This window comes from Triturus cristatus, chromosome 4_2 (assembly GCF_964204655.1).
Source record: "Triturus cristatus chromosome 4_2, aTriCri1.1, whole genome shotgun sequence".
NCBI classification, from domain to species: Eukaryota; Metazoa; Chordata; class Amphibia; order Caudata; family Salamandridae; genus Triturus; species Triturus cristatus.
In genome coordinates this window covers 366,935,738-366,960,471 of record NC_140586.1, presented here as the reverse complement: position 1 = coordinate 366,960,471, position 24,734 = coordinate 366,935,738, and the positions used below count along the sequence as shown (strand labels likewise).

At 47.6% G+C, this 24,734-nt stretch overlaps 1 protein-coding gene across 5 annotated transcripts in view; it reads left to right on the top strand.

Annotated features, from left to right (window-relative positions):
- The window catches only part of LOC146833904 (complement factor H-like), a 1,264,875-nt gene that overhangs the window by 1,007,426 nt on the left and 232,715 nt on the right, over positions 1-24,734 (top strand). The window lies entirely within an intron of this gene.

Here is a 24,734-nt window from a genome sequence, read left to right as displayed (position 1 = left end):
AGGTAACACCTATCATCAACAAAACAGTAAAAAGAAAACTGTCCCAACCGTGGTACTGCGAGAATCTCAGATTATCAAGACAGGATTGCCGTAGACAGGAACAGAAGTGGAAAAAAAATTATGAGGCAGTTGAGAAAATCATATATAAAGCCAAACTTACAATGCACAAAAAGGATGTTATAGAAGTCAAAACTGCATTTTTTTCTAAGCAGATAAAAAATGCATGTGATGCTAATAAAACCCTTTTTTCGGTTATCAATAAGCTGGTAAAACCAAATAAGACTAGTCACACCAATTTAAGTCAAGACTTCTGTAATATATTAGCCGGCTTCTTTCAAGAGAAGGTGGTTAATATTTATACTAAATTTGGGGCAAAAAGCACTGGCCACCCTCAGGTCGAGCATGCACCTGACGACAGAGAAACAAAAAAATGTCTCTCCATCTTTACAAACCCTTCGGAGGACCAATTAAAAGACCTAATCTTGTCAATTAAATCAGGTTCCCCATATGATCCGTGCCCGCCTAACATAATGCATCTGATACCTACCCAATTGGCACCAATTCCGGGGCAAATCAATAATGAAATGTTTGCAAGTGGAATATTTCCCACTCAGTGGAAACGCACCACAATCCTTCCACTCTTAAAAAAAGATAACCTGGATAGTTCGGAACCTTGCAACTATTGCCCTATAGCAAGACTTACTTTTGCCGCCAAATGCATAGAGAAAATAATGAATAAACAAATCACAGAGCACATTGAAGCAAATTCGTCGCTAGACGAAACACAACACAGTTTTAGGAAAAATTACAGCACTGAATCTGCCCTAATTATTGCTATGGAAGACATTCGGAACACTCTTGATGGAGGGGTGTCGGCCGCTATGGTGCTGCTTGACCTCTCTGCGGCCTTTGATACGGTCATCCATGAGATTCTGGCTGACCGGCTACCTCTAAGCAGTTTTCCCTACCATGTGGAGTTCCTCAGGCCTCAGCCCTGAGCCCCACACTTTTTAATCTTTTATTTTAATTATTATTTTTTTTTATTATTCCACGGTATAAAAAAAACAAGAATACAAACTCATTTCTATATTAAATAAATTATACATTTTCGCACGCCATCGTGCAAAAGGAGGGGGTTCAGATTAAAGCCAATCAGCAGCAATGCACAGTCGAGCTACAACCATTGCAATGAAAATTAAATAACGATGTTTAAACATAGGGGCCCCCTTGTCCAGTTCCTGTCCAATACCCAATAACATAATAGCCGGAGTAATCTTAATTGATATTCCAGTGATTTCTGACAAAAATTTCTCAATGCCCATCACATACCTAGAAAGATTACAACAGCTGAAAGAAACATGTACAATATCCGCACTATCCTCCCCACAACGAAAACATTTACCATCTAACCTCCCCCCCCCCATTTTGCAATATGCGCTGGAGTATTGCATAAAGTAAATGCAGTTTTGAAAAATTGAACTTTCAAATTAGCAGACAGGAGAGTTTCTTTAGACATTATAAAGGTTTTCTCTCTAGATATACCAGATTCACCTAACACTTTAGCCCATTGGGCATTATGTTTCTCCAAATCGTCTGGTCTAAGGGATAAAATAATATTATATAGCACCCCAATTTTCTCCTGACGTCTTATACTTTCAATACATTGATTTGGTGCAAGTACCAAATTTTTCCGACTTAGAAAATCCCCAATTTGTAAGAATTTGAAAAATTGTGTCTTAGATAAATTATATTGCCTAGCCAAGGCTACATAAGTAGAGAAAAGCAAACCAGCCTCATAGAAGTCTCCAACTTTTAAAATACCTTTATTTCTCCAGCTTAATGCCAACGTATCCCAAAAAATGGAAGGGAGAATCCTAAAAGAATTTGTGGGAGTGTAATATGTTAGCCCTTCCAACAAAAGTAATTTCCGCACAATTCTCCAGACCTTAAAAGCAGCTTCTATTACTTTATACCGTGACCTTTTAAAGTCGCTACCATCAATTTCTTTAAACAGACAACACTTTGCCTCGGGGCCCAGCATTGGTTGAAAAAAGGACGGAACCTCAGCAATGTTCCTAGCCTCTTCCCCTGTCAATAATACTTGCATTTGTAACAAAAAACAAACATAATAACAAAGTGTAAAATCGGGTATCGCCCAGCCCCCCCTATCTTTTAATAAAGTCATAAATCCTTTTGCCCGTCTAGGTTTACCAGGGGCCCAAAGGAATTTAGTACACAGAGATTGCAATTGTTGAAGTTGATCTCGTGTCACCTCAAGAGGAACAGACCTAAATAAGTATAATACCCTTGGTAAAATATTCATTTTTATAATGTTACCTCTACCAACAAGTGTAAAATGTAACCGCCCCCATCTTTCTAACGATTTTTTAATGCCACACATTAGATCCAACCAATTAGCTTCAACTAGATCTTTCATCGATGTTCGAATTTTAATACCTAATTACGTAACTTCTTTCACTGATCTCAGATTATTTAATACAATATTGTCCGTACAAAGTACTTGCGTTTTAATAATATTAAGCTTATATCCTGATACTACACCAAATTATAATGCTAGACGCTCTATTTATTTAAGGGCAGTAATCGGATCTTCTGTGGTGATGGCGATGTCATCCGCATATGCAAAGATAGAATAGGGGATCCCCTGAACTATAAAGGGTTTAAGTAAGGGAGCTTTTTCCAACATATCTACAAAAGGGTTAATGTATAAAGTTAACAATAGCGGGGAGCAGGGGCATCCCTGTCGAGTTCCTCTAGTAATTTTCACTGGTTCTGAAACCATGCCCATTGCAGCTATTCTTGCAACAGGGGCGGTATACAATACCTGCAAAGCCGTCATAAACCCCTTCCCAAATCCCGCCCGATACATTCATTTCCATAAATACTCCCACTCCACACGATCAAATGCTTTTTCGGCATCTAACAAAATTAGCCCCATTTTCCTCCTTTCCGCCTGAGCTATGTCAAAGAGTGTCACCGCCTTATTGACATGAGTAACCGTCCCCCGCCCTGGTATAAACCCATGCTGGTTAAGTGATACTAATGGACAAATAATCTTTGCCAGTCGATTAGCTAAAATTTTTGAATTTATTTTACCATCACAATTAATCAAAGATATAGGGCGATATGAACCGGGCTGTTCTGGTGGTTTCCCCTTTTTCTTAAAGACCACAATTGTGGCCTCATCCCAGGATTTAGGAGCTCGCCCATTCTGTGCAGCCCTAATAGTAGCCAACATTTCATGCTTAATCTGTTGAAAAAATACCTTATAAATCTCCCCCGGAAGTCTATCAGGTCCCGCATCTTTGCCCATTGCTAGACTCTGGATCTAATTGTGGTATGTTCCCGCCATAAATATATTATTACCTACATCAAATATTTCCTGTTGTGTATATAATTCCGTATAAAATTGATGAAAAATGCCCAATATCCCTTGAGGCTCATGGCACAAAACACCTAGATGATCTTTAAGACCCATAATTCGATGGGAGGTTTCTTTCATACGCAACCGAAGTGCTAAGCATCGACCAACCGCTTCCCCATACTCATGACATTGTTTTTTATATGTCAAATATTTCCTAGCATTTTCCCTGTTCCATAAAGCATTAATATTTGCCCGACACCTAGCAACATTTGTCTCAAGATCCACTATATTTCTATGTTGTACTATCCCCTGGGTCAATTTTCCCTCAGCCATTATCATTTTGGAATACAATTCTTGTACCTCTAATTTAGCTTTCTTCGAATGATATAAACCAAAACTCAGCACTTCGCCCCTGAAGCTAGCTTTAAAAGTATCCCATATAATTGCCGTGTGAGCTGATTGTCTATTGAGTTCGAAGAACTCCATAATCCAACTAGACATATGTTCTTTAAAACTGTCATCTAGGCACAGCTTCCTATCAAATGAAAAGGTTCTTATTATAGACTGTAGACCGATTGCTACTATTTCTAAAAGTATTGTAGCATGATCTGATGTAATCCTGGGAAATATGTGAACCAATGCCTCTGATACATATGCTGAAGACAAGAAAAAATAGTCAAGCCGTACCAATTTCTTATGAGGATATGAATAAAACGTATACCCAGGATCTGTTGGGAAAAGGTTATCCCATACATCGACCAAGCCATGATCATTCACGAAGTTATATAGAGCTTTCAAAACTCTAGGTTTACGTCCCTTATACCCTTGTGGTCCAGTCTGAAGTTCCTTTTTTCCAAGCTAATATTAAGATCACCACATACCACTAATGGAGTTGGCCAAGATGTAAGTTCTAAATTTAGATCGTCAATAACTGTCGACTCATCTAAATTGGACCCATAAATAGTGCAAAGTGTAAGTTTACTGTTACCGAACACACATTCAGTGATAGCCCATCGCCCCATTTTATCCGCTGAGCAGTGGCCTGTAGTCTGTACGGCTGCTTTAGCTAATATTGCAACCCCTGCGTCATTGAAGCTTGTTGTGAGGCAACTAAAAGGGAAAAACCTAAATCATTTAACATTCTACGTTTGCCCCAAGGTATGTGCGTCTCTTGCACACATAGCAGGTCTGGCTGAATTATGCGAAGCTCTGCCGCAACCCTTTTCCTCTTATTATAATTATTAAGGCCAGAGACATTTAAGGAACACATTTTAACCCCCCTGGAAACCATAATAAAGCCAAAAAGAAACTGTACCCATTCCAAATGATACTACAGTTGTAAAGTCCAAACAGGCTTCTCGGCATTGTATAATTTTATTTCCATTTTTAATACCGTGGATTTTTTCACTATTACCCCACCAAAGTACCCCCCACCAAACCATCCACCCCCGTGACCCCCCATCCTCTCCAAACACCCCCGACACTGTCTTAACCCCCCCTTTAACAAGGCTTTAGGATCCATGATCCAATAGATGTCAAGCTGCCCTGTATCTCCTGCCTTTGCTCACAAACCCCCCAGTCATCGAAGAGGTAGTCCCTCCCTCCTCCTGACTGGACGGAAACATATATTATTAATTATCCAAAGTAGGAGGATAGAGAAAGCCTACAGAAAAAAAGGAAAATTGACTAATACTATATATTATCCCTACTTCCCAGAACTCATAGTATTCAAGAACTCCTGAGCAGAAGCTTCATTAGTAAAGAAACAAGTGCGGTCCTGGAAGATTACTTTAAGTGTAGCCGGATTCATCAAAAATGCTTGCGCACCTTTACCTTGAAGCGACACAATAAGCTGGCGTAGCTGCCAGCGATTCTCTACTGTAAACCGAAAAAAATCCGGCCTAACAAAAAACTCGAAATCTTTCCCAGATCTTTTCTTGTCCAGGCGAGCTAAATGAAAAACCTCCTCTCGGGACAAAAAACTGTTAAATGAGACTAAAAAAGCTCTAGGTCTTTCATCAGCTTGTCCGGCTCTCGTACGTATATTAAATGGGAACCTATGCGTCCGTTCAATCTCCCTACCCCAGTCCCATCTAGTGAGCTCAGGAAAGGCGCTTGTGAACAAGTCCACAATAAATTTACGAGGGTCCGATCCTTCCTTTCCCTCTGGAATCTGTAGTACTCTAAGATTTGTCCTTCGTGCGCGATTTTCCATTTCGGCCATTTTCCACTGTATATCTTCTTTAATGGATCGAAGTGATTCTGTCAGCACCTTCTGAGCAACAAGTTAATCTTCTAAATTAGATATACACGCCTCTGCCTCATTGAATCTAGAAGTAAAATCAGCACAGGATTTAGCCAGCCGCCGCACCGAGTTTTGTAACTTACGACAGAGATTTTGGACTCTCTGGCTTTCATCTCTCGTTTCCTCCCGGTGAGACATAATGGATCGATATATTAAAGACAGAGAAATATCTTCCGGGGACTGACATAATCGCAACTGACCATCGCTCTGCTGGTTTTTCTCAGCCTCAGTGTTATTCACACTATGCTCTAATCTCTTACGAACAGTATGAGGATTGCCTTCTATAAACTCCCCAGAGTCCTTGTTGGAGGGAGGACCACCGGGGGGTCAGGGGGGCCACTCCGGGGCACCTTCCTACCGCAAAGTTATAGCCGAGCGCCGCTGAGAAGCCTCCTAGGAGAGGTCTTTCTCCTATGATCGTACTAGGCCCAGTAACACCACCACACAGGACTCCGTATCAGTTGCTTATCTAGGTACTTTATCAATAGTAGTATATTCGAAATATTTACAGGGGGATCGAGAGATCCAGAAAGAGTCTCAATGTCTTTGTAGGGACAGGGTAGCGGGACAGTCTTAGTACCAGCCTGGTACGGGGAAGCTCTGCGCCAGACCTTGAATTAGGCCGAAGGTGGCTCCGGGGATCGGAGCGGCAGGTTCTGGTCTCAAAGCAGCTCGGACGTGGAGAGCCGCGACGGTGTCTGCAGGGCTCGGGTGGTAGTTCCGCTTGGGTCGAGCCGCGACACAGTCAGCAGGGCTCCGGTGGTAGGTCCGCTTCGGTCGAGCCGCGATGAGGTCAGCTGGGCTCTGATGGTAAGTTCAACAAGGTCGGGCCGCGACAGCATCAGCAGGGCCCCAAAGGTTCGTGAAGGTCTTTAAGCACGGTGGAGCCACGACGTAGTCAGCAGGGCTCAGAGCGTAGTTCCAGGATGAGTCCTTCTCCGTAGGGTCAGCCGCGATCCGATCAGCAGGGCTCTTGACTCCGGGATACAACTGCTGTCCTGTTGCAGGGTCGCCCCAGATATAGGTCTGGAGCCCTTTGATGTCCGGACCCTTGCGCCCGGGGGTGCGGAGAGGCCGGGTCGGGAGCGGCCAGACGCTCAGCAGGAGAGGCGCCAGGCCCAGGAGAACTGTGGGGCGATCGCACCTAGGTGTGGGAGGACGGTTGGGGGTCCCATCGATACTGCCCTCCGTGGGGAAGTGTTCACGTGGTACCCCCTGGCCAGTTGTTGGTGCCTCAATGTCGGGGCTTGCTGGGGGCCGAGGCCGGGTTGAGCGGGGTCACGTAGGCTGGTGCTCAGAGTCACGTACAATCCAAAATGGAGGAGCCCCGAGGGGCAGGGGACCTCGTGCGGCTTGGCGAGGGGGAACAGGACCACGCCACGAGGCCGGCTCCAACAAGCGTCCCCCCCAGCTGAAGGCAGGGAGAGTCACCCATCTCCTTGGGGGTTCTCCTCGCCGAGGCGGAAGAATCTGGATAGGCCGTCGGCATTGGCGTGGTCGTTGCCGAGCCGGTGCTCTACGGTGAAGTCCATCCCTTGCAGCGAGATGGACCATCGCAACAATTTGGGGTTCTCGCCCCGCATCTGCATTAGCCACCGCAGGGGCCGGTGGTCAGTCTGGACTCGGAAGTGGGTGCCGAAAAGGTAGGGCCGGAGCTTTTTGAGAGCCCATACCACGGCGAAGGCCTCCCGCTCGATGGTGCTCCACCTCTGTTCTCGGGGCAGCAGTCGGCGGCTGATGAAGGCCACAGGTCTGTCGAGGCCCTCGGTGTCCATCTGGGAGAGGACCGCCCCAACCCCGTACTCCGAGGCATCTGTCTGAACCACAAATTCCTTGCCGTAATCAGGGGCCTGTAGTACAGGGGCAGCACACATTGCTGCCTTGAGGGTTTCAAACGCAGTCTGACAGCGGGGTGTCCAGTGCACCGTTTTGGGCTGCTTTTTGGAAGTGAGCTCCGTGAGGGGGCCCACAATACTGCCATAGTCTTTGATAAATCGCCGGTAGTAGCCTGTGAGGCCTAAGAAGGCCCGGACAGCTGTTTGGGTGGCGGGGGGCTCCCACGCCTGGATGGCATCGACCTTCAACTGGAGGGGCGCCACCTGGCCACTCCCCACCTGATGGCCCAGATAGGTCACTGATCCTTGACCGATCTGGCACTTGCTGGCCTTAATCGTGAGCCCGGCCCTTTGGAGAGCGGCCAGGACTTCTCTGAGGTGTCCTAGGTGCGCGGCCCAGTGGTTGCTGAAGACTGCAATGTCGTCTAAGTAGGCCGCGCTGAAGGCTTCTAGTCCGGCCAGGACCTTGTTCACCAGTCTCTGGAAGGTCGCTGGCGCGTTCTTCATACCGAAGGGCATCACCCGAAAGTGGTAGTGCCCATCGGGGGTGGAGAAGGCGGATCGTTCCTGGGCGCCGGTGGTGAGCCTGATCTGCCAGTACCCAGCGGTGAGATCAAAAGTGCTTAGGTAGCGGGCGGCCCCTAAGCGGTTGATCAGCTCGTCTGCCCGTGGCAGGGGGTGGGCATCGGTCTTGGTGACCGCGTTTAGGCCCCTGTAGTCCACACAAAATCTGAGTTCCGGGGGGGTGCCGGGGGCGGCGGCCTTCGGCACCAAGACCACAGGGCTGGCCCACGGGCTGTCGGATGGCTCGATGACTCCGAGGGCAAGCATCTTGGAGACCTCCGTTTGTATGCAGGCTCGGACCCGGTCGGGCACTCTGTAGGCGTGGTGTCGCACAGGGGGGCTGTCCCCGGTATCCACGTCGTGGACGCACCAGGGGGTCACCCCGGGAGTGAGAGAGAAGAGGACAGCGAAGGGTTGCAGCAGCTGCAGGCAGTCATGGCGCTGTTCTGGGGTCAGGGTGGTGGAGAGTTTGACGCTCTCCAGGGAGCCGTCTTGGTCCGAGGACCCCAGGGGGTCTGGTAGGGGCTCGGAGTCGCTTTCGCCCCCATCGTCGGTAGCCAGCAGCAGGCTTAGTTCGGTTCGGGCAAAGTGGGGCTTGAGCCGGTTGGCGTGTAGGACCCGGAGGGGGTTCCTTGGGGACTCCATGTCGACCAAGTAGGTGACAGGGCTCTTCTTCTTAACCACCTTGAAGGGCCCGGTCCACTTGTCCTGAAGGGCGCAGGGGTCCACAGGCGACATGACCCAGACTTGCTGGCCCGGCTCGAACTCGATGGTCGAGGCATTTTCGTCATACCAGCGTTTCATGTCTTCTTGGCTGGCTTCGAGGTTGGCTTTTGCCAGGGCCCGGAACTTCCGAGTCTGGTTCCGCAGGGTCAAGAGGTACCTGTAGACGTCGGGGGGGGCATCTTGGGCGCTCGCTTCCCAGCCCTCTTTGACCAGGCTGAGGGGCCCTCAGACGGGGTGCCCATACAACAGTTCGAAGGGGCTGAAGCCCAGGGATTTCTGTGGAACCTCTCGATAGGCGAACAGGAGGCATGGCAGCAGGGCATCCCATCTCCTCCTCAGGGGTTCTTCCAGGCCCTGGATCATTCCTTTCAAGGTTCTGTTGAACCGCTCGACCAGTCCGTTCCCCTGGGGGTGGTAAGGGGTGGTGAACTTGTAGGTGACCCCACATTGTTGCCAGAGGGATCTCATGTATTTCGAGATGAAGTTCGTACCCCTGTCGCTCACCACTTCTCGGGGGAACCCCACCCTGGAGAAGATGCCCATCAGGGCCCGGCCCACCACTGGAGCTGTCACAGTTCGGAGGGGGATGGCCTCTGGGTATCGGGTGGCGTGGTCGACCAGTACCAGGATGAAGCGGTGGCCCAGGGCGGTTCGGGGGTCGAGTGGCCCCACGATGTCGATCCCTACCCGTTCGAACGGGGTGTGGACGGCTGGAAATGGTTGGAGGGGGGCCTTGACTCGACCCCCAGTCTTCCCGCTGGCTTGGCAGGTCTGGCAGGACCGGCAGTGGTGGTCGACGTCTCTCCGCATTCGGGGCCAATAAAAATGGGTCACCAAGCGGCTGTAGGTCTTGTCTCGCCCGAGGTGTCCGGCGAGGGGCACGTCATGCGCCAGGTTCAGGAGGAACTCTCGGAATCGGAGGGGAACCACCAACACACGGCCGGCTCCTAGTTCGGCGACTTTCTGTTCGTTTTATAACAAGTCATTGTCCCAATAGATCCAGTGGGTTCCCGTGGGGTTCCCTGTGGCCTGGGTGGCCGCTTGCTGTCGGGCCCCCTCGAGGGACGGGCAGGCCTTCTGTTCTTGTTGGAACTGTTCGTGGGTGGGGCCCCGTCGTGGCGCCACTGGGCCAGCTCGGGGATCTCGCTGAGGGAGGCGGCCTCGTCGGGGGAAAGTTCGGATGGCCCGGCCTCATTGTCAGGCTGCTCCGTGCCGGAGGAGGGTGGCAGTTCTGGACCCGCAGGCTCGACGGGGCCGCTGCAGCGGCTGGTTGGGCGGTCATGGACCGGGTGGTGGCGCAGGCCCATTCGGGCAGCCCTAGCATCCCCAGATGCTCTCGGCGCTCCACCTGGGCCCAGGGGGAGCTCTCCAGGTCGTTCCCCAGGAGGCAGTCCACGGGAGCGTCGTCGCGGACAGTTACTTTCAGGGTGCCTGACACTCCTCCCCACTCGAAGGGGATCCGGGCCATCCGGCACATGCTTTCGGTGTTGTCCGCGGTCCGGACAGGGCATAGGACATGCGGCAGGATCTGTTTGGGGTCACCAGGTGGCAGCGGACAGCGGTCACACTGGCCCCAGTGTCACGGAGGGCTTCGGCCCGTTGTCCATTGATGGTGACCCACTGCTGGTACTTCTGGGTGTTGCTCGGGATGGGGGCTCGGGGCACCATTTCTCGGGTGCCCAGGCATACGAGTGACATGGCAGCCGGTTCCCACTCGGGAGACCCGACGTCGCGGTTTTCCTCCTCTTCTTCTTCCTCCCCCAGGGCTGCGGCGGCTATTTGTCGGGGAGGGGGCCCAGCGGTCCCGTTTCATCGGTTCACGGGGCAGGCCGGGTCGCTCGCATAGTGGCCTGTCTGTTGGCCGAAGCAGGTCACTGTTGGTCGGGGTCCAGGCCTGGCGATGGGGGTCCCCCTACGGACCAGGGTCGGGGACGCGTGGTTGGCGGCTTGGCCTCGTGGCGGGCTTCGGGGTGGCCCGGCCGGGAATTCCCGACTGCGGTGGGACCCTCCTCCTCCGCCCCGCTGGCGAGGAGGTCCCGTGGTACTCCGTTGGTAGTCCCCCACGGGGTTCCGGGGGACCCGGGTGTTGACCCATCGGTCGGCTTCGGCGGCGAGCTTCCGGGGCTCGGTCAGTTTGCTGTCGAGGAGGTGTTGCCTTAGTTCGACAAAGCAGTTGTTGGCGAGGTGCTCCCAGACAATGAGGTCGAACAGTTCGTTGTACGAGGTGACCTTGCTCCCTCTTATCCACCCTTCAAAGGCTCTGCTGAAGAAGTCCACGTATTCGACCCATGTGGTACCGGGGAGCTTCTTGCAGTCCCGGAAGCGCTGCCGGTACATCTCGGCTGATAGTCCGTAGCGGGTGAGTAGGGCCTCTTTCATGTGGTCGTACGAGGTCATCACTGCGTCGGGGAGTTGCAGCAGGGTATCCCGGCCCTCGCTGAGGAACCTCCCCCATAGGCCGGCACCCCAATCCTTCCGGGGTACCCAATGGGAGGTCATGTCTACCTCGTATGCGCGGAACCATTGCTGGATATCGTCGTTTTTATAGTACTCCTTGACGACATCCTTGGGGATATGAACCTTTGGCTCGGTCAGTGGCAGAGCGTCCCGGGATCCGGGGGTGCTGGTCTCCCCCGTTTTGGATTTCAGTTCGAGTTCCTTGAGGCCCCTCTCGTGTTCGAGGGTTAGCCGTTTCTCTTCTAGTTCTCGATGCCGTTTCTTTTCTTCGATTTCCTCCTGCAGCCGTAGTTGCTCCAAGGCCAACTTTTTCTCCGCCAGCAGGAGTTCACCGTCCAGCCGGAGTCGTGCGAGTTCCAATTCGTGTGTCCGGACCCTCTCCCGTTCTCGCATTTCTTCGTGGGATAGGCCGGCTTCCGGGAGGCTTCGTCCCCCATCTGCCGGGGTCATGGTCGGCGGCAGGTTTTCGTCCCGGGCCGAGGTCCCGTCGCCTTGGGGTGGAGTGGCCTCGGATTCTGCCCAGGCTTTCAGGGCTTTCTGCATTTCTTCCTTGGTGCCCAATCCTGTGGTTGGGATCCCTTTGTCCTTGCAGAATTGTTTCAATTCTTTGTGAGTGTATTCTTCCAACCTCTCTTGCTGGAAGGTTGTGGCCACGGTTGTTTCTTGGCTGCTCATGGTTCTCTTTCTTTTTCGTCTGGTTAGGCAGCGGGTGCGTTACTTTCCTGTACGATTGCGTCTGGCTCGGATCCCGTCGCTGGCCACCAAATGTTGGAGGGAGGACCACCGGGGGGTCAGGGGGGCCACTCCGGGGCACCTTCCTACCGCAAAGTTATAGCCGAGCGCCGCTGAGAAGCCTCCTAGGAGAGGTCTTTCTCCTATGATCGTACTAGGCCCAGTAACACCACCACACAGGACTCCGTATCAGTTGCTTATCTAGGTACTTTATCAATAGTAGTATATTCGAAATATTTACAGGGGGATCGAGAGATCCAGAAAGAGTCTCAATGTCTTTGTAGGGACATGGTAGCGGGACAGTCTTAGTACCAGCCTGGTACGGGGAAGCTCTGCGCCAGACCTTGAGTTAGGCCGAAGGTGGCTCCGGGGATCGGAGCCACAGGTGCTGGTCTCAAAGCAGCTCGGACGTGGAGAGCAGGCGACGGTGTCTGCAGGGCTCGGGTGGTAGTTCCGCTTGGGTCGAGCCGCGACACAGTCAGCAGGGCTCCGGTGGTAGGTCCGCTTCGGTCGAGCCGCGACGAGGTCAGCTGGGCTCTGATGGTAAGTTCAACAAGGTCGGGCCGCGACAGCGTCAGCAGGGCCCCAAAGGTTCGTGAAGGTCTTTAAGCACGGTGGAGCCGCGACGTAGCCAGCAGGGCTCAGAGCGTAGTTCCAGGATGAGTCCTTCTCCGTAGGGTCAGCCGCGATCCGATCAGCAGGGCTCTTGACTCCGGGATACAACTGCTGTCCTGTTGCAGGGTCGCCCCAGATATAGGTCTGGAGCCCTTTGATGTCCGGACCCTTGCGCCTGGGGGGGGCGGAGAGGCCGGGTCGGGAGCGGCCAGACGCTCAGCCGGAGAGGCGCCAGGCCCAGGAGAACTGTGGGGCGATCGCACCTAGGTGTGGGAGGACGGTTGGGGGTCCCATCGATACTGCCCTCCGCCGGGAGTGGGGAAGTGTTCACGTGGTACCCCCTGGCCAGTTGTTGGTGCCTCGATGTCGGGGCTTGCTGGGGGCCGAGGCCGGGTTGAGCGGGGTCACGTAGGCTGGTGCGCAGAGTCACGTACAATCCAAAATGGAGGAGCCCCGAGGGGCAGGGGACCTCGTGCGGCTTGGCGAGGGGGAACAGGACCACGCCACGAGGCCGGCTCCAACAGTCCTCTAAACAGATACTACTGTGGTCACTACCGCCAGCCCCGTTCATCTGTTTAGAATAATGTGCCACCAAATCTTCACAAGATTACGTCGACGATTCAGATAAGGAAAAAAAATCTCCAGACTCCACATCCTGCATGGGTGTTTGCATGTCTCCTTCCACATTTACAACCTGTATATTAGCTGCTTCACTGCTCTCTGCAACACCAGAGTCAACACCAGAGTCAAAAACAGTGGAACTTTGTACTGTCGCCTCACAACCACCAATAGGTTGCTCCTTATCTTTTACTGCCATTGAATCCTCGCTCAAAGTCAGGGTTGAGGGTGATGCCACATAAAGAAGTTCCATATTTAGCCCCCCACTACCATGTCTATCTGCATTTTCCCCTTCTCTGATTGACTAAGAGGGAGGTTTTTGCCTTTCCTTTTGTCTTTGGCAGCGGAGAAGATGGCAGGGATAGTTTTACTCACCCCAGCATCCATTTTAGCTCGCACCGTGTTTGAATCATGCTTAGAACCTTTAATCACATTACTGGGCGTCTTGTCGCTCCCAGCGGGGTTCTCTTCAACCTGCACATCTTCTTGAGCCCGTGGTCTCCCGCGCAAACTTTCCGGAACCGTTGAGCTGTTCCCAGGTGGAGTCAATCACCCTGAAGCGGAGTTCACGTATCGGAGACACCCAGCGGCTTCGTCGGAGCCTGAGCAGTCCCACCGCGAGCGCTACCCAGGCACTCAGCATTCAGCCTCCTCGGAAAAAACAGCCCGGATTTTGGCAGAGAAATGAACAGTAAATCCAAGTAAGTGGTGTTTTCTGGGGATGCTGAGGAATCTTTAGCAACCGTAGAGTATTACATTTCAGCAAAGTATTGGCTTTCTCCTCCACAAAAAACGGCAATTTGCGAGCTCCGGCAGGAGCGGTCAGCTCAAGCGTATGGCATTAGAATGCCATTCATAGGGACACACTTTTTAATCTTTATGTAACACCACTAGCATCTATTATAAAAAAGGCTGGGTTCTCCCTAGCATCATATGCGTACGACACCCAAATAGTGGTGTCCCTAACAAATGGAGTAAAAGAACCCGGGTGAGGCATTTAGCGCCTGTATGAAGAACGTGAGCAATTGGATGGATGAAAATTGCCTGCAGCTAAATGCATCAAAAACCAAGGTCATTATCTTCGGCAATAAACCCTCCCTCTGGATGCCAGATTGGTGGCCACCAGAATTGGATGCATTACCTACTCCCTCTAACAATGTAAAGGATCTTGGTATCACCATAGACAAGGATCATAAATTTAAAGCACAAATTAGCAAAATTTCCGCTGCCTCCTTCTGTTCTATAAGGCTTATCAATGAAATTAAAAAATATATACCAGCTGAACTGCTGAAAACAGTTACCTTGGCAATGGTCATCACACAAATTGACTACTGCAACAGCTTATATCTTACCCTCAATTCAGGATTGATTAATAGGCTCCAGATCATACAAACTGAGGCAGCTCGTCTCATTTTTAAAATTTCCAAAACTGTATCGGTGAGAGAAGGTTTACAACAACTCCACTGGCTACCAGTTAGACAGAGATGTAAGTTTAAAGCCCTCTGCCTAGCTTTCAAATCACTGCATGGTTTGGGACCAGCACAGTTTAGGAACAGACTGAAGTGGTACGTTCCAAACAGGACAATACGGTCAGGTCTGGCCAAGAACATGGTTGTCACTCCTTTTAAGAAAGCCAACTGGGGAGGAAAGATCATTTTCAGATTACCGGAACAGCTTTGGAATGACTTACCTATCACTTTAAAATCAGCCCCTTCCCTGCTGAGCTTCAGAAAAAGCCTAAAAACCTGGCTATTTACACAAACTGCATAAAATAGGAAAATATTTCCTTCATGCTCTGTTTCGTGTACTGGTTATCCCTTCTGTCTTATTTGTTCTTTGTTCTGATAGTGCCAAGACGCCTTCGGGCAATAGCTGTGCTTTATACAATTTATTTACATTACATTACATTACATTCACAAAACGAAATCCTAAACGTACTACTTTTGATATTCACAGAAGGCATTTAGTAGTAGTAAAGTTACGATTTTGTCTTAAGTTTGACTTAAAACAGAATTAAGACAGACTTAAGACAGACTTAAGACAAACTTAAAACAACCTTAGGACAGACTTAAGACAGTCTTAAGACAGACTTAAGACAGACTTAAGACAAAATCCGAACTTTACTACTACTAAATGCCTTCTGTGAATACCAAAAGTAGTACGTTTAGGATTTTGCCTCAGATTACTTCTGTGACTCGGGCCCAGAGTGTACAGGTAAATAGTCCATTAAAAGTGGAAACACAATAGTGGGGGTGACAACATTAGGCGTAGCCATCAACGAAACCCTCCTGAATCCTGTTGTCTGCCCCCTATAAACTACCCACTGCATTTAGGACAGCACGTTATCCCAATAGATGGAAGATCCGGAGTTATGCATCCCATCTCCCAACAAGCCGTTCGCTCTTGTGCAATGGTGTTTGAGTCGGGCAGTGACCCTCCGGGGTTGATCTGTGATGCACCCTGTGCTGGTTCCTTCCAGCAGGATGGTCTCATGTTGGGGCAGACTGTGATCCCCACGATGTGAGGTCAATGTTTAGGACTTTTCAAGCCTCTGTCAAAGATCGTAGCTGGTAAGTCTTACCCTCTAGTCGAAATATGAGGCAAAATGGGTGGCCCCAAGAGTAAGGAGTGCCAATGTTTCTCAGATGAGCCGTGACTGGGCTGAAGTCCCTTCTTTTCTTTAGGGTGATCGCTGTCAGATCCTGGTACAGCTGGGGTGTATGGCCCCAGAATTGCAGCAGCTGGGCATCACAAGCTTTACATTGGATTGATTCTTTGGTTAAAAAATTGTGGGCACAGAACAGGATGTCAGCTGGAGGTTGCTTCACCGTATGTGACGGCCCCACTCGTTGACATCTGTTGAGTTTGATTTCCTTCTCCACTGTGGAGCCCAAAATCAAGTAGAACATACTCCAAAAGATCAGCGCTTGCGGCAGCAGTTGGGAACTCCCGAATACGAATGTTATTTCTCCTGGACCTGTTTACAAGGTTTTCCATGTGTGCCTGCAGGCCAATCTGCTGCTCTTAAAGACGGATTACTTCTTGCTGAAGGCTCTCAATTTCTTCATCTCTGGCTGTGGCGCTGTTCTCCAAGGCTGCCCTACCTCATCTACATCTCGATGCACTTCACTCAAATCTGAGGAGAGGTCCATCTTCACCGCTTGGCAGCGAATAGGGATTCCAGAAATTCACGGGTTAGGGAGCTCTCATGGTCTTCCACACCACCCCAGGGCTCGGTTCGGCTGGTCCAGATTTCTCATCAGGGATCTCACAAGCGGTCTTGAGGAGCATGTCTTGTAAGGTGCGGTCCTTCTTGGACTTAGTAGAGCCCATTGTGTTGCAGGCTGCTCCTGGGGGGGTTCTATTTATGTCGCAGGTGACCCTCACTCTGAAGAAGTGCCAAGGGGTTCCATCCACAAACCCCAGAGAGAGTGTCAAATCAAAAGCCCCCACCTGCAGGTAAAGGCAAAGCAACATTCCAATGTTGTTTTCAAAGGCCTCTCGGAGCACGAGGGAATTTAAACCCCTCGAACTCCGAGAGGCCTTTGTTTTATTTGTTGGACCATTCTGACATCTAGTGGTAGAATGTCCTAATAGCCTTATAGCCCTCTGTAGCTGGACTATACCGGCTATTAAAGTCCCGCTCCCTTGTTAAAGTCCCTCGCCTTCGACTCAGGCCTTTAACACTGGAGCGGGCCTTTAATAGCCGGTATAGTCTGCTACGGTGGGCTATAAGGTTATAATATGATTGTTCTTAGGTTGTGATGGAAGGTGTATTATTAGTAGTGATCAGTAGTGACTTACCACTAGTAATAAGGCCACTAACACAATAAAAGTTTCAATTAGGGTCTCGATAAATTAATCCCTTGCTCAACCCTTGGTAGCTGACAACAAGCAGGCAGGCTTAACTTAGGAGCAAGTGTGTAAATCATTTTAAAACACCAATACATTGAATAGGTAAGACACAACACACGATAAAAATCCAACTTCTATTTATAAAAATAGGTTATATGTTTATGAACAAATAGAGACCAAAACGTCAAACCTCCACTGTAGGGAACCGGAGATATGAATTTTCACAGAATAAACACGTTCTAGTGCTTAAAAATATATAGCGCCAAATTGTGACATCTGGTTACGCTTGACTGGGACAAAGTCAACGTTTGAGGCTGACTACGATGGAGCCCAGGTCAGATACACTAAGCGGGAGGCCTCGGTCAAAATTTTACCTGCGCACTTAGTTGTTTTTCTGAAGCTTTTTGTCTCTACTTCGAGTGAGGCTCCTCTTCAGGCCGGATTCGCTGCTGGTTCATCAGCTTGTCTGAGGCCCCAGTGAAATCCTGGAAGTTTGGTGCTCCGAAGCTTTCAGCGGGACAAACCTGAAATCCATCCCGGGCTGTGTTGAAGGTTGTCAGCTTGACTCTCGACTTCGAGTCGGCCACCTTATGGAGCCTTTTACCAAAAAGTTCCTAAAGTTCTGGATCTTCTTCCAGAAGGTCTCCTTGAGGGTTCGAAGTGCCCACAACACCAATCCAGAGGTTCAGAATATCTGTCATGGTCCTTGGGATGTTGGGGCTACAATTCCCACAATGCACCTGGCCAAAACCTTAAAGGTCCACTGGACACCCCCCAGGATGGGAACTTCTAGGTGGGAATGATACAGGTGGGCTCTGTTAACCTTTGGCTTGCAGGGAGTTCCCTCCTTGATCCTTCTTCAAGCAAGGCAAAGTCCTTAGGGCTGTAGTCCCAGAATGTGCAGTATGTGCAGCCCTTCAGAGTGCAGACCTTTGGGATGCAGATCAGGTTTCAAGCAGGGCAGTCCTTCTCCTTGCAGTCTCAGGCAGCAGATCTGAGTTGCTCGGTAAGTCTTCCGTATTTATGCAGTGTTCGTGGGTGTCATGGAGGGGGGGCACCCCTGACCAATAGGATGCAGGGTGCCACCTTCAGGTATTACTACTTCCTCCAAAGCATGGCATATTCTTGTCCCAGAAAGCACCATTCTACAAAAATCCAAAATGGAGAATGTCTCTCCTTGGAAGTGAGATCAGGCTGAGCCAACCCACTGGCATGGCTAAGATTCCCTAGCCCTCCCCCTCCACCCCCTGTTCACTCCATGCCCCTTCCTGCCCGTAGCATCTGCAGCTGCACCCACAGACAACCCATTGTCTTCTTCAGCAGGTTACTTCACACCTCATTAAGACAGCTTGGTTCAACCTGGCAGACGCTAGCCAAGCAGGGAGGGCAGCTGGAAGGCAGAAGTTTGGCTTACAGAAAATAAAGTTTAATAACGTATTTTCTGTTATAGTTAATATAAATCTTAACAGTGTCAAACTGTTGGATTTGTGATAACTAACATTTTGATACCTTGAATGTTATTTTATATTGTTCCTGTCAATTTCTATACTTAAATTAAATTTTCAAATGTTAACCTATGGGGCTATTTGCTACAATGGGGAAAATGGAATTAACAGTTTTTCCCTCACCAGGGCTTATAAAACATATTTTATAAAACATATTTTATAGTGCCCCTGCTTATAGATACAGGCAACATACCCCTGGCGCACCTAGGGGAGACCTTAGGGGTGACATATGTAAAATTAAGGTTGTTTGCAAATTTGGAAGTACCTTCATTTCCAAAGTCAAATTTGCATATACATGTAATGTAGAGGCAGTATGAAAGGCAGTTCTGCCTTTAAAATGACAGCAGGCAACACAGTAGTGCACACTCCAGTGCAGGAAATCTATTGGGCCTCTAAACCTCCCTGCCCTATTATATACTAGAAACGTATAAGTAGTTTGAATCCCCCTTGCCTTTTTATATACCAGGGACTTACAGGTATTTGTCAGTACCAATTGTACCTATACCTAATTAACATGTACTTTTAATCAGAGCACAGGCCCTGGGTCTGGTTAGCTGAGCCCAGGGCACAAACATAGTCATAAAAGCAGCACCTAGTAGTAAAAATGCAGCCAAAAAGTGGGGGGACACTGTAAAAAGGTCCTGATTTCTCACAGGTTGGCATTTTGTTAGGAACACAGAATATATGTTTCTAAGATGACAAATGATTTTCTCAAAAGAGTAGCAGGTAATCAGTCCTTGAATGATTAGATGCTATTGGGGTTGTTTTTATCAAGCCAGGACTGAGCTGCCAGAAGAGGTCCTACTGACAGGTCATGCTATGTTACTGCATGTCTCAGTCGGCTTGTCCATTATCTCTGAAGAGAAAAGGGTATTTTCACATGTTTAAAGAATCAAAGTTGATCCTTTAGAGCCAATTTAGTTTTTTTGGAGTCTTTGGGAAGATTACATTTGAGCAAACTATTTAGCTTCATTTTAGTTGGAAAAACAGTCCAAAAAAAGTCAATGGGTGTCCATTGCCTGCACAATCCCGCTCCTGAAATCTACCTAGAAATATCATTTTAAGTCTTGAGATTACCTCCATCAGCCACAATAGACAGAGTACACTTCTTGAGGTGTAAATAGTTGTTTTCCTAAAGTGGCTTGTAGTTAATGGGACAGCTTTGTTCAAGATTTGGATGCCATGTGACTCACAGATATGTAACTCACAGTTGCTTTAGCCAATTTAGATCCAATCGGAAAGCATATTGTTGGTTTTGTTAATATTTAATTTGCAGCCCGAGCAAAGCCTGCATTTTTCAGGCAATGCTTCAATAGCTGGCATAGTGGTTTCTGGGGTTAGGTTAAAGATACAGTGTCATCCTATCAGACATGGGCTAGACTGGGGCAGATAATAGGCCTGTCAACAAAATAAAAGTGCCCCCATTAGCGAATTGGATAGCTAAAAATGTAGCCCACATTTGCAAAAAGGGGCAACTTTATATGTATGAAAACATGCTGTATAGGGGTTTTGCAAGATAAGGGGGAGTGCATGCATTTGTACTTGCTGCAGGCAATGTATGTGGTAATATATTGGAATCCAGCAGTAAAAAGCTACCGACAAAAAATAACGGCTCACACACCAGTCTGTCAGACCACTCCTTATGGCAGCACCAGACTGCCCTTTGCACCAGTGCCTCCCTTGATTAGACTAGAACATTCTCTGTTCATTGCAATTAATTAATCAAAAGACGTTTTAATTGGTTTGAGCAAAGGTTTAGTATGAAAGTGCCATGGAACGGAGCAGCCATGTTGGGTTCCTTCTTCCCAGTTTTATAGACATACAAATAACCACAATTGGTTGAAAATGCAGAGCCTTAATTGTAGGGATTGATAACATCCACAAATTAAGATATGGAAGTGCCTTCAATGAAAAGTACAATCATTAATGATCTGAGGCCTTTTCAGCATCAGGCCAGATGATAGCCAGTAACTAAATAAACCTGTTTTTAACCCCGTGCCAGCTTGGCACATAGCAGTCAGTCTTAACTTAGAGGCAATGTGTAAAGTATTCATGCAGCATTCAAGCAGTAAAAACACATCACATGAAAAATCCCAAACCAATTTAGAAAGTATATTTTACTGAACAAAATGACATCAAAACAACAAAAATATAAACAATGATATGATTTTTGAAAGTTTTAGCTAAAAATAGCTTTAAGATGCGCAAAGAGCTGCTCACAGTTATTTGCTTGCTCTGGACCAGGGAAAATCACAAGTTCAGTCAGATCACAATGGGGCACCAGTCAGATACAGGTACCAGGTTTGTCTTAATGGAGAGTAACCTTCTCAAGTATTCATGTGAGAAGCTGGAGGTGGAGGTTCACGTTGTCAGCAGCTCGCTGTTGCAGTGCAAGCAAGTCAGGCGTTGCACACAGACACTGTTGTAGTGCGAGGAGTCATTTGTTGCTGGAGGTTCACTTTGGCAGTCTTCACAGGCAGTCACTGTGGAGTGCAGGTTGTCACTGGAGCTCATGTTGCTGAAGTCCTCGTATGTTATTGTGGATGCAAAGAGCTGGTAGTTGCTGGAGTTTTGCGCTGGTGCGTGACATGGAGAGCAAAGTTCTAGCATGAAGGGCTCCACTCATGATCGCAATGAGCCCCAAAACTCTGGATTTTCACCTTTTCTTCAGGATGATGCCAGCCAAGTGTCCAGGACCTGGAGGGTGTCTCTAAACACTCACTCCAGGCAGAGCCAACAGCAGGCCTTAGGCAGGTTGAAGCAGGTCAAGTTGGTACTGGTCACTAAGGCAGTTGCAGGGAGACACTGGAAGCTTGTTGTGTCCCTGTAGCTGAAACAGGAGGTCAGGCAACTGACCCCTGGAGTCACTCTGGGGATCCTGGGTTTAAGGCAAGTAGGTCCAGCCTTTCTTCTTCAGACAGCAGGGCAGTCCTTTTTCTGAATCTTCAACAGATCCAGGAGTGTTCTGATAAGGAGGGGTCTGAGGATGCTGGTCTTATCTCCAGTGATAGCCTTTATGTGGGGGCAAACTCTGGCCTATTACCAAACTAGTTCTGACCAGTTCCCCCATCATTCCTGGGCTGTCTAGGGTAACAAAATCAAGGGCAGGCATGTTGTCAGGTTCCTTTTTGCTTGCTGCTGGCATGGTCCTTTGAATTGTAATCAGGGCAGGGCCTAACTCCATCCCAGCTATCCTGTCAGGATGACCAATCATGTCCTAAGCTCCCTTTGTCCCAATGTCTGGAAGGAAACAACAACCCACTAAAGGAGAGACAGTCACAGTCATGTGACCATTGACTCAAGACAAAAGGCACTTTTGACTTAGCCAGGACAATGTCAACTTTTCAACAAACAAGTGGCATTTTCAGAATAGTAACTAAAAACCTGATTTTAAATTCAATTCATTTGAGTGGGAGAAATATTTTCCTATCTGCTCCCAATCTGAAATTAGTACTTATTAAGTGTAATAAGATAGCCCATGGTAGTCTAAGGGAGAAATAACCTTAAAACAGTGAAAACGAACTTTAGGAATGTTTGCACTGCCAGGACAAGTAAAACTTAAACCAAAGGTGTATGCATGGCAAAAGGATTTATTTGGCAGGTCGACGTGTCATTTTTAGGTTGAGCATACGAGACCTCTTGTATATACTTTAGTATATACTTATTATATACTTATATATGTATGTACTGCGTGGGCTCTGGGGATCAGCCCTAGGACTTGTCTTCTTCCGCTTAGGGACTTTTTTTTTCTGTTCAACTGCCTCTATTGAACTGTCTTGATAGAAAAAGACCAGCAGGGGTCAGTAAAATACCAGAATTGCTTTCTTCTGGGAGACTTTCTTATTTAATTTTCTGGCAACTGCCTCTATTTATCTTTCTCGATAGAAAACGACCAGCAGAGGTCAGTAAAATACCTCAATCACTTCAGAATTCTCTAGATTCCAGTCCATAGAAATTGTCTTCCACGAGCACCCGTAGACAATAATATTTTTTTCAAATCTTGTATTTTCAGTGATATGACCACCGAAGGCACTGCACATACAGGCTTCAGTGGCTGGCCTGTAGGCATGTTTTATAGTGTTACATTACTGAGTTACACAATAAGTGTTGCAGATCACATGTAGCATTTCATTTACAGGCTCTGGTACATGTAGTACAATTTACTAGTGACTCACAAGTAAACTACATGTGCCAATCAGGTAGATACCAATTTTACTATGTTAAAGGGGAAAGCACAAGCACGTTACCACTGGTTTGCAGAGAAAAAGTGTACAAAGTCTTATTGGCAACATAGATGGGATCAGCAACAGAAGCCAAAAATCTGGGTCTGACCCTGAAAAAGGGCTAGGTCCAACAGTATGGTTTACAGTACTATAACCCAGAAACAATTTGTGGTGTGCAGTTGACATCAGGCAGGAAGATAAAAATTGCCAGCAATCTTGTAGAGAGATTTCCATATACATACGTTTTATGTTTATGGAATGTCAGAAATAAGATTTACATCATAGTCTCTGGTCTATACTCTTACTTCGGGAAAATTACTATGTTTTGGCATCATCAGCGATCTTAGAATTTTTGCTGTTTTCGTCCCTTTTTGGCGAACTGAGAACAAGATAGGGGCCAGAGGATCTTCAAACTTCCTACAAAATTCTGTTACGTTTTTAGTGAGAATCTGTTCGATAGTCATGCATACTTCTGGTGGGGTGATTATAAAGCATAGAGGGTCAGATGTTGTGGAGACAGTTTAGGACCAGCTCAGAGAGTAAGATATTTATTGAGAGCTCGCTTCTAATACATCTTTGTTTCAGAGATTAATATAGTGCCGTAGGGGACAACCTGAATGGCCAGGAGGTCTGTTAGCTCTGCTCCTGCCTCAGCTTTAATGATTTACATTTTTTCCGGTGATTGGCTATCTTTTGACATAAGGTTTAAACATCTGCCCTGAAGGATTAACTGCATTTATATCCTTTAATAGTATACATGCATTAATTACACCGGATTCACCCTTACTATTTTTAATTTTGTGGAATATTAAGCAGGTACCTACTGTCATATGCAGATTCCAATATGATCCTTCAGTAACAATCCAAGAGATTTCACAGGCTTCTCTTTTTCGTACAAGGTATTTTGAGCATTTATTAATAAAACTTCTTACGCATAAGCTCCTGATAGTGGCTTTTAACCACACCAAACTTTACAAATGTCTTTGCTGCAAAAAATTGTTGTCCGTGTCACGGTGCAGAGCTTCTTGAATTTTTAGACAATTAATTATATCTAGCCCTGGTTAGCTGATCTATAGTAACCAACGGCAGAAAGGGAATGTATCCAAAACTTATTTTTTGCATATGTATCTGAATGTATGTGTATCTTGTATACTTTGTTATATGTATTTTGTGATGACAATAGCTGTAACCTGTCAGTGGAAGCTGTCTGTAAGCTAGACCTAAATGAGCAAGGACTCAGTGATCAAAAATTAAATAAGCACCTTCACAGTAGTATTTATTTTACATCTACTGAAAGCAGGAAAAGCAATTGTTTGAGGAGGACAGGAGGAGGTGGCATAGTCAAAAAAGTGATGAGGGATAGGTATTGTCTGGTGAGTAGGGAATAACCTTTTTAGGTAAATACATAACATAAAAAATACTGTACTACAAAGCAGGACGACGTTTGTGAGAAGCAAGGGAGAGAGGAAAATGAAGTAGGTGATGTAAACACAATTAGAAATAAAGGTGCTTTGTATAATGAAGGAGCATTTTGAAGGCCAATAGGCCAGGCCATGGCAAGCTGGTGAAATTATTATTATCATTTTTTTTCAAAACATATGCCACAAAAATATAAAGAAGGAAAACAACTCCTCAATGTTGGCCTGCCTGGAGAAAAACATAAATATGGATATTTGTGTAGGTGGCTAACGTTGTGTTGCTGGGATGGACATCTTATAATTGTGGGAATATTTTCAGTGCCCCTATACTGCTGTTGCTTTCCTGGGAATTGCCTGCTATGGCTGGACTTCACTCCATTCATGCATACCTTAGATATGATCCTCAATTATTTGAGATACTTTGGAAATGTCCAATCTTGGCCCATTCACATCCATATCCCACAAGATGTTTTACAGTCCCTACAGGAGATTCTCT